Raw genomic sequence first — 12,150 nt, 5'->3', positions numbered from 1 at the left:
TATATTATTTCTTTTTCTCAAATATTAGTGTTCCAAAAAGGATGATATTTATGAGAAAATTTTCAGAAATAGCGGTACTCTAAGTTTTAATTATTATCATAGTAATAATTTAACTAATTATTAAATATAATAATAATTTAGTGTCTCGATTCGCTATGTATCAAAGCAAATAAATAAAATAAATATAGTAATACAATTTGTGCAACTTCAAGCGAATGATAAAAAGCGAAATAGATAATATTCAAGCTTTTACTATGTATACAAATTATAAAAATTTTCTTGACATATTGAAATCATAAATTTATACATTTTTTAAGAATCATATTCGATCCTGAAAATGCGAAATTATTTAAATATACCGTAGTCCATATGCAGTGTAGGGATCAAAGATTCCATTTAATTTTTCACTGACAGAAAAATGTCAGTTGGGTCTAATTAACATTTAAATACTTTAATTAATATTTAAAATTAATGACGAAATTAAAATTTTCACTAAAAAATTTAAAATATGAAATAGTAAATACATAAATTAGTTAAAATAAATTCAACATATTATATTTGCATAAAAAATAACTTTAATCAATATTAATAATATAATTTTTCAATAAAAAATATTCGAATTAACCCCTTATTCCCATGCTAACTCCGCCCATTGCTTGAGGTTGTCACTCAAAGAAGAGAGGATTATTCAAAATATAAGTATTTTTCACTTTTAATTTTAAGATCTTGAATTTGAACCATTGGGCAGGAAGCTAAAGGTATAACTAAATTATTTTACATAATTAAAATATAAATTAAATTATAACTTTTATTTTACATATAAAAAAAGGGAGCAATTTCTTGGAAAGAAATCCATGGTGAAGTGGAAAAAAGGACGTGGAGATGTTATAATCATCCAGAAGAAAGCAGAGCCTTGTTGTCGTGTTTTGAGTAAATTCTATTATATAGTAATATAAAAAAATAGAAATGCATATATATCTGCATCATTGATTTATTTTTTAGTTTTCCCACCATATATATATATATATCCTTATCGTCATGTGTATTCACATATTTTCATTAATACACTTAGTAAAAAAAAAAATTAATCTATTAATTTAAAAATATCACGTGACTATAAAAAAATATCCCTCGTTTTTTTATCAATTTATCTTTTATCCAGATCCGATTCAAATTCTTTAAACTCGATCAATTTTTTGTCATTTGGGATGGGTTTGGGAAAGTAAAAAAAATGGATAAGGTAAACTTTTAAAGTAGCATTTATAGATTTAAAATTCACTTTTAGAATTCAACGAATATAGATATGTTAATAAAGAAATAAATATGCATCATTTATTACACAATAAGGTATTTATGCATTATTTTTTTAATAAAAAGTAAATTTGTTCTAAATTATAAAAATGAGAGATATATTTATTATTTTTTTTGTATAAAAAAATATTTTCTCTTTTGGTATTGTGATAAGATGTTGATAGATCGATTCATTTTATTTGTCATTAGTGGCAAAGTCATATGTAATCAAGGGTGACATCTCTTCGCTAGAAAAATTGATTATATAAATAGATAATATTATATATTATGCAAGATTGCTTATAAGCTATTTATAATTATTTTTTAAAAAAAATGATAATTAAATATTTTAGTTTTACATACAAAAAAAAATTAAAAGATCATTTTTTTCTATTCGTAAAGAGATTGATCTCATTTCCTCTATATGCTCTGTATTATATCCCTTAAATTTGCTGTACTTTTATTTTTCATACTTTGATACTTGGGAAAAGGCTTAAACTCACCCCTTAACTTATCCCAAAAAGTTAGTTACACGTTTAAATTATCGTAGTGATCTATTACATATCTATTTTTGTTCAAAGTGTAATTAATACTACATTCGAAAGTACAAAATCAGAGCCCATTTGGATTGACTTATAAATTACTTATAAGCTTTTTTGAGTGTTTGACTAACCAACTTAAAGTCATGTTGTGCTTAAAATAAGCCATAATAAACAATTGAATTTGTTTAGATAAATTTATTTTAAGCAACTTATAAGTTGAAAAAATAAATTGGGATGCACCTATTTTTATTTTTAACTTATAAGCAATTTTCAATTTATAAATTACTTAAAATAAATCAATCTGAACAAGCCTTAGTGACACAACCTAGAGTAGTACGCACGGGCCTACCAGATCTGTAAAAACTTATATGTATAATTTATTTATTTCTTTTTACTTTTTTTTTTCAATTAATTACACAATCATTTGGACATATTGTCGCCTAATTGTGAAACTAACGGTTCCTCGCCACTCATTTTTTTTCTCAATTCCATTTTGGTTTGTCCTCTAGTTACCGAAAAATTATATATATATATATATAACTATAAGACACCTAATATATTATTTTTTATGAATAATTCAAATATCTTATATTTTGCCTTCAATTTTGTTTAGCATGAAATTTACAAAGTTTAATTTATTTATTGTTTTCTTTCATGAGAATTATCTGATATTTTGTGTGCCATAAGGAATATATTATTTCGGTTGACCGATCGTACTCCTTGAATATAACTTAATTTGAGATTTTATTATATTGACTAGTGTATTCATTCGCAATTCGTATGGTAATAAAAAAATTGAATATCAATGTTAAAAAAATATTTAGTAATATTTTTTATTGGACAAATATTAAATGAGAATTTGTACAAAAACGCATTTAAATCATAACAAAATTCTTTAATTAGTTTTTGTTTTGTTAACGTGAGTTAGTGACATTTAAATTTTTTAAGTTATTATTGTAAGATGCAATAATTAAAGAGGTTGATATTTGTAAAATAGAAAGAATCAGAGATTACTAATATACTTTATGAGGAGCTTAATATAAAAATTTGAGAACATAAGACTGACATTGACTTTGAAAACTAATAGTAATCAAGTTCGTTATTTCATTTTGAATCAGTTTGTGAACAATTGAAACAGTATACCAAAAGCTTGTTACCCTTTCAAAACAATTTGTAATTTGATATATCGATATAATTAATTACTATCAAACTCCAAATTCAAAAAATATTCTAAAGAGATTAGAACAAAATATTCAATTTCTTCTGAGGTAACTTTTTCTCAAATCCCTTAAAAATTCATGAAATTAATAATCTCTTAAACCTTACTTCCATTTATAGCATTAGCGCTTTTGATGGAAACAGACATATAATGAAAGTCAATACTCAAATATAACTTTAAGAGAGAGAGAAAAAAGAGAAAGTAAGGAGGTGTAATTAAAAGAATTTAACAAATATATTTAAAATTCTTCAATAGAGTACATAATAAATAAAACAGAGAAGATGAAGAAAAATCAAAAAGAGATAAATTACAACAATAATAATTTTATTGTTCGACTTTACATCATCTTTTTCTTAAATTCACAACTTTCCCTATTTTCCTATCTTCCTCAGCTAACACAAATTAAGAATATACTTATAGAAACTGTTAGTTACTTCATGATTTTGTTTGTCTTGAATTTATTCAATTTAATTTTAAAAATTATTCAAATTGGCTCTCAAAAAATAAATAGTATTACATAAATAAAAATAAAAATAAATTAAAAAATATATTCTTATCAATAGATACCTTTAGGACTTTGTCAATCATAGTTCATAATCGTGAAAACAATCATATGATGTGGTGATTAACATTTTCTTTCTCACCCGTATGTATGTTATGGTAACGGAGAAATGAAAGAACAACTTTGAATAAGAATTTTCTTGGTACAAAATATGAATTTATATAGGCAAATAGTTGAATACTATAAGATGTCATAAATTTACAAAAAAAAAATTGGGGTTATGAAGATTAAAAAAAAAGTTATGAATATTATTAAGAGGATAAATTGAAGAGGTGAAAAATTGAGTAATTGAAAACCTTTTTGAGATATTAAAATAAAAATAAATAATTAAATGAAAAAAATGGTCAAAAAAACAAAAAAATAAAATATGAATGAAGGTCAGATGTGTCATATCACTTTATTTACGTTCCTTCTTTATATATTGAATTATTTTTTTTATTAATAATATTTAAAATTTTAAATTTGAGTAATAATATTCATGTAGTTATATAATATTAAAATAATATAAAACATAAAGAACTCTAATTTAATTTACTAACTTAAAATATTTATTTTTATATATTGGTCAAATAAAAAAAAGGGAGGAAGTAGTAGTAATAGATTTTGTTTGTAAACTTAAATGACAAAAGCATTTATTTCTCATTTATTCATGCCTTTCCAAACGAAATTATGGCTTAATTTTTAAAGTACAATCTTTTTGGGCAGTCAAAAAATAATCATTGTGATTGCAGAATCTAATAGTAGTGATAGCTACAGCCAACCTATTATCTCATCATCATAATAAATAAAATCATTCTAATTATTATTCTCTTCTATTTATTATGATAGTGATATAATATGAATTCAAACAACGAGACGTGAATTTATATGCTCCATTTTAACTTATTTGAGGATAATGTGCTATTATTGTTGATTGTAAAATCTAAAAAGAATTTTTTCCTGATTTAATAAAAATTTATTACATTGATTCTATCCCAAAGGAAGCAAGTATAAAATTGATTTTGCATTCTAATTTATGTTGGAGAGACTTTTCATAATTCAAATTATCTATCGTGTTTTAAAAAAATAGTTGAGTCAAGTTATTTATCATTTTTTAATCAAGTTCACATGATTTTTTTCAAAAAGTTTACATCAATATATATATACTTTATTTCCAATAATCAATGTGAGATTTCAGTTTGTGGGCCAAACAATTTCGTTATTCAAGAGGAACGAACGAGTTTGGTTTTAAAACAGATATTTTTTTGACACTAAATATTAAAAGAGACTCTCGCCAAAAACACATATCAAAATGGTTATTTCATCCATTTATGGATGAACTATGCCAAAAAAAACTGTTATTTCACCCATTTGTGGGTGAACTATGCCAAAAAAACTTAACTCCATCGGTTCACCTAAAATACATCACAAAAACTTCAAAAATAGTCGTCTTTTTATTAGCTTCTCACGTGAAGCTATATCTTTTTCTTTAAGTCTACATATTAAATTGAATTGAATGTTTGTAAATACAAAGAAAACCTCTGCGTGCTTGACATTAACAGATACCCCCTGCATGCTTTTATTAGGCATATCAAATTAAGAAAACCTGCGTCTGTTTTTATTACTTCTCCGTTCATAAAATATTTATCAATTTATAAAGTTAAGATGTAATTTTAAAAAAAAAATTATCATTGAAACTGTTCTTCCATTCATTTTTACTCATCTACTATAAATTTTACGTTTCTTAAAAATAAAAAATAAAAAATTATCATTTCTTGATATAAAAATGTTAAAAAGGACAAGTACTCTAAAAGTGAAATTCTATTTTTAAGTAAAAATGAACGAAGAGAGTAATTATTTTGAAAGTAAATAATGTTGATTACATCGACAAGAGTTACAGATATATTATTTAAAATAATTACTTCTTATTTATAATTCTATTAAACAACATATAAAAGAAAAATGTGATAAGTATTGGACAATTGGAAAGTACTCCTTTTTTATTTTTATTTGTTCATTATTTTAAAAATATCATATTTAGTAGATGCCTAGCAGGTAAGTTATTCATGTATAAAATTAATATGGTGTTTTTGTTTACAATTTAGAAACCTACATAACTAATACATGCATAAATTATGATGAAATCTATATATTATTTTATGCTAAGTAATACATAAATAACTAAATTCTGCATTACTAATCTTTGTATAAGATAATACATAGATATCCTCGTAACTAAAATAGGAATTAGTTATGCGGATGTCTAAATTGTCAATCAAATGTCATATTAATTGTATACATTAACTTATTTTCTATCTACCAATCAAACGTCATAAATGTTATACGAAAATTAATACATAAATAACTTATTTCTTATTCGACTACCAAATGACTATATGTATCACTAATACCTGCATAATTCTAACCACCCGAATTCCATTTAAAATGGATTTGGGGCCACAATCACACTTATTAGGATATGGACTTTAAAGCCTGAGCACGATCGGTCCATGAAAAAATTATCATTTCTTGATATAAAAATGTTAAAAAGGACAAGTACTCTAAAAGTGAAATTCTATTTTTAAGTAAAAATGAACGAAGAGAGTAATTATTTTGAAAGTAAATAATGTTGATTACATCGACAAGAGTTACAGATATATTATTAAAAATAATTACTTCTTATTTATAATTCTATTAAACAACATATAAAAGAAAAATGTGATAAGTATTGGACAATTGGAAAGTACTCCTTTTTTTATTTTTATTTGTTCATTATTTTAAAAATATATTTTTATTTTTATTTGTCACTTTTCACATATCAAGAAAAGATAAAAAAAATTCTCTTCAAATTTTACCCTTTTTTCTTCATATTTTACATTTAGCATTAATTACCTATACCCTATTAAACATCAATTAATAAAGATAATGGGTAAAATAGTCATGTCAATAAATATTTTCTTAATGAATATGTCAAATTTAAATCTATACTATATTAAAAACATGATGACCCTTAAATTATTGATTAAAGTTTTGTCATTCATTAAAAGACGTCGTTTTAGACAAAATAATCTTTTCATCATTTTTTTCTTCAATTATTATACTATTATTTTAATAATATTAAATATTAACAATAATAAACATAATAAAAATTAAATGGAGATGATTTTTGTTATGATTAAATTCCTGAGAATCTTTTCCAACTAAAATAGACTTAATTCAGAAAAAAATAGTCAAAAAAAAAACTTTCAAAATAATAAGTAAAAAAAAAGGTTTAAAAACCTTCCCCCCCAAAAAGGGCAACAAACTTTAAAAAAAACAAGAAAAAAATCCAACAAAAACATCCAAAAAAAGCAAAAAACTTTCAAAAAATAAGCAAAAAAGGTTTAAAAACAATCCAAAAAAATAGCCCAAAAAACTTCCAAAAAAAAGAAAAGAAAATGCCCAATAAAAAAAAAAAGATAAAAGTTTTCTACTAACAATTTACCTAATATTAAAACAAATTAATTGAGTTTCTAATATTTAATAAAACATAAAATTCTGCATTTCATTACTAATTCCAATTAGACAATAACACTTAAACACATATTACTTGATTCAGAAAAAAATAGTCAAAAAAAGCTTTCGAAATAATAAGTAAAAAAAAAAGATTAAAAAACATTCCCCAAAAAAAGGGGAAAAAACTTTCAAAAAACAAGAAAAAAAGATCCATCAAAAACGCCCAAAAAAAGCAAAAAAGTTTCAAAAAAATAACCAAAAAAGGTTTTAAAACCATCCAAAAAAATAGGCAAAAAAACTTTCAAAAAAATAAGTACAACAACAACAACCCAGTAGTGAAATCCCACATTGTGGGGTCTGGTAAAAGTTTTCTACTAACAATTTGCCTAATATAAGTTTTCTATTAACAATTTACCTAATATTTAGGATTGAAACAAACTAATTGAGTTTCTAATATTTAATGAAACATAAAATTCTACATATATAAAGAGTAAACTTGTACTCACGCCAAAGCAACACACTTATACACCATGATTTTAGAGGTAATAATATTTTTCACTTCTTTTATAAGATTATATTATCATATATTACACATGTTGGTTGATAAACTTCTCTTTATCTTTATTGACTTCACTTTTTGTTTGTATGTATGCATGCTTGAATAAAGAGGTTTTTGGAATACGATCCTACAAACTTTACAAGAAACATAGACTTCCTCTATTTCTACATTTTCTTCTTATTTTGACTTTTATTCGAATAGTCTTTTTTCATTCACCATCATCATCTTTTTCCCTTCTTTCTTTATTTTTATTTTTTAAAAGTCAATAGCTTTAAAGATTATGAGCCCGTTTGGATTGGCTTTAAGTTGGTCAAAACCAATTTAAAGCCCTTTTTTAGCTTTTGGACGTGTTTGTCTAATGCTGACTTTAAGCCATAAAGTTCTTAAAGTCAGTCAGAAATAAAAAGTTAGGATTCCTAACTTTTTTTTCCAAAGTGCTTAAAGTCATTTTCTTTGACCATGGAAATTACTTTTATATCCTTTATATTTTAACTAAATTCTCAAACTACCTTTTTTTATTCTTTTAACCCTAAAATTCACATCATAAGCACTTTTATCCAAACACTCAACTGCTTATTTATAAAAATAACTTTCAGCACTTCAAAGTTCTAAAAATACTTTATACATAAAAGTTACTTTTTTTAAGCCCATCTAAACGGGCTCTATATATAATACACATGATTAAAAATTGATAATGATTATTCACTTTTGATAATTTCTCATATTTTTCTTTCGGTTAAAATTTTTGATAAAAAATTGGACGAAACAACAATGAAAAATCAAAATAAAAAAATAAAAAATTGAAGACATGGATAATAAGTCCAATATCTGGGAATTATACAGCAGCCCCCTTACAAAGTTTTATTTGATTGTATCATGTATATAGTTTTGTAGGATTAATATTTTCATCATGAGAATTGGATCTACCTATAAAAAAGATGGCATGAGAACCTAATTCAATTCCTAATATCGTAGTTATGTTACTTTTTGAAGAAACCCTCGAGACCTTCATTACCATCCTCTCTTCATCATCCTATTTTTACCCATTTTTTATCCAAATTTTTGTTCTCTTTATTCAGCCTTTTTTATTTCACTTTTAGTGGTTTTTGTTTCAACTTTTCTTGGCATGAATTTCTTCAAATACCTTTCCAGACTTATTACTTAAGAATATGTCTCAAATTTTGCATGTTGTTTCTTATTTTTTGATCCTACACCTACTTATTACATACCGCAAGAATAGAAAATATATATATATATTATTATTTAGTTTAATTAGGCTGCCCCTATTAGACTGTTTATTATATTGGTGATTTCTTTTTGCTGAGTCTTTTGTTCGATTCCAATTAGTAAGTAGATAGGTTCTGATCTCCAATTTGAAGACAATGCTTGTTGGCATTAATTACTTTAGATTGGAGCGATTCAATTGTAAGGATAATATTATAATCAAGAATGAGTTATTGAGTTGGCTAAGAAATTGTTGGAGTCTAATACAAGCTTAAAGTTCAAGTTCAGTTAATCTCAAAATCTAACTGAACTTACCTCATTGTTTTGTTAGTACGTAGGAAACTATCATGATTAGAAGTTTTTTTATATACTTTTAAAATTGTATTTGCCGTTCAATTCATCAAATTAAAATTTAAGGGGTCATTTGGTATGTGGAATGAGGTGAAATATTTCATGATTAAGTTTGATATAAAAATTATACCATGTTACTTAGCGAACTAATAGAAATGATTCATTCATTTCAGTCATCTATTAAAAATTGGGCTCACATATGTCATTGTTGTGACCCAAAGTTCCTTTTTATGTAAATTTTTTATCTTTAATTTTTAATTTTTTTTTGTAATTAATAATATAACGTACATACAATAATTTATTCTTCTTTATATACATTTATTATAATTAACGCGATACACACGTGCAAAACACATACACTTGATTAGTATAATAAATAAAAGTGAACGGAAAGAGTAATAATTTGCAACTTTTTAATGGGTCTAAATATACTTCCTCAATTTAATCTGTGTGATTAAACATGGAGTTTTTAAAACAAGGCATTTTTTTTAATCTTATGATCTAAGATTAAATATATATATATAACATATTAAATTATTTTATGAATTTTGTAGTGTTAAATAAACCATGTTTAATGTTGGAACTAAGAATTTACCAAATATAGAAAAGAAATATTTTTCTTCAACAGATTTTAAAAAAAGTAAAAAATATTTATTTTTCTTAAACGGAAAAAGTAATTTCTAGCATATTCTATTAGGGAAAATTTCAATGTATCATCTAATACACCTGAATCTCAACACCTCCATCTTTATTATGTTTGATAATTATGGGAGATTGATTTTTTATGGCTCAATACATATGTTGTTTTATAATTAAGTCATGATTTTTTATGGCTCAATACATATGTTATTTTATAATTAAGTTATTAATACTTTCTGTACAAGAAATTTGTAAAATATAATAGTACTACAAAAGATTGATAAATAAAACACTTCTGATTATTTATATTTTTGGTTGGTAAATCCATTCGATTTTTATTAAGTCATTCTTCTAACTCATTACTATTTATTTTGACACGTTTTTTCTTCCTCCTTTGTCAACTGTGTTCACCTATCCTTCATCAAACAAAAAAGAATTCTTGGCCTACTTTGGTTGGCGTGCTAGTGATTTTGTAATTGATTTGTATACATCGGACGAGTCATAAGTATTTCTTCCTTTAATTATAAATAATCTTTTTTAATTGTGAAATTGCCTTTATTAGGAAGCATGTTATCTTTCAATGTGAAACTTTTAAATGTGAATTTGAATTTAATCGAGATATCATGAGAATGCCGAATATGAAGTGGGAAATTTGTACGCATTTGCAACTTTCATTTGGTGAGTTGGGGACCTGAGGATACCAAAATCTTCTAAGCAAATCTAGTTCATGATTCAAGTGCAAATAAATAATATTATAATTTTTATGTCACACTTCGAGAGGGTACTCTAAACGTAATCGGTACGTAGAAATTATTGCTGGCTTCCAAACAAACCACTTGGTCTGATCACACATTCATTCATTTAGCGGAAGACTTAATTTAAGAGAAAAAACAAATTTTAGGGAGCTATCTCAATCATTCAAATCAGAAACATAGTTTGAAAGATAACTAATCGAGGGTTAAAGACATCAAAATAAATTCATCACTATATGGTCTATGAAGACTCTATCTCTATTATCTAGATGGTGCCAATGACAGGTTCATGGCTATCAAAATCAAAATAAAAAAAAAGTCTAAACTCGAAAGCTAGATGATAAAAGAGTGGTATCCTCCAAAAGCAAAAAGGACTCACCAATCAGCTGAAATGTGAACAGATCCTCAACGGCGTGCTTGTTGATGATCTCTAGAACCTGTCTTTGCATCATGAAACGATGTAGGCCCAAATGACATACATGAAATGTACGAGTATGTAATATGGCAGAATGAAACATGCATCAAGGTAGAATAATACCAGCTTCAGATATCTCAAATCAGAAAGGTGAGGAATTCAACTAGGATGTCATAAGTCTAAAGCAAAAATAAGGTTTAGACAAAGATCAATCATATACAATCCAATCCAATCCAATCAGAGTACTATCAAGACCTATCTGAGAGTTTCTCTTATCCGACAATAAAAACTTATGAGCCAGTGACCGTACAACAAGCCCATTGTTGTTGCCACAACCGTCTAGTACTTTGCTAGGATAAAGGACAAATCATCCAATCAAGGGTTTAATCAATCAATCAAGTCCTATCTTTTCAAGACATTAAAATAAAGGAAAACATTCAACTTTAACGGTTCAATCCTCCTTTACGCTGGCTACTTAGTTATTGGATTCGAGTTATTACTTACTCTTACCCAATTCGGTGCTCGATACTCCTCCCAAAACTCAATGCTCATAAGACAATCAATTCCAATCAACCAATCAATAAGTCTCATATGGACTCTTATCAGTTCTATTCAATCAATCCTTTCAACCAATCAATCTTTCAATCATTCCCAATCAATTAAGAGTAGTTGGGACAATAATTTGTGACAATATTTAGTTCATACCATTCAGTTGGGTTCAATTATGAAAATATAGAGGACTATCAAGTTTCATCAAGACTATCATCATGCTCACATACCAACCACAATCATACATTCACAAGTTCAATCCTCTAAACTCAATCCTTAGGCATATGCATCCAATATCAGTCAAAATACTCTTCGGGTTTATGAAGTAATAAGTTTTATAATCATTTGTTCAAGAAACAAGTTCGTAGAAAACATCAATTATGCAATATTATGTAAAATATGTTAAATTTAAGGGAATTCTCTTGAAACACAATAATGGGGACTCAAATTATTCACAAATCAACTTATCACAATCATGGGCACATGAAAAAACAATGTCTATACTTTAGTTTAGCCTTACATACATGGAATGAAGATTGGATAATCAAACTGGCAAGATTCTCGCTTGAAATCC

This window comes from Solanum dulcamara, chromosome 3 (genome assembly GCF_947179165.1).
Source record: "Solanum dulcamara chromosome 3, daSolDulc1.2, whole genome shotgun sequence".
NCBI lineage: Eukaryota > Viridiplantae > Streptophyta > Magnoliopsida > Solanales > Solanaceae > Solanum > Solanum dulcamara.
Note: the sequence above shows the minus strand (reverse complement) of the source record.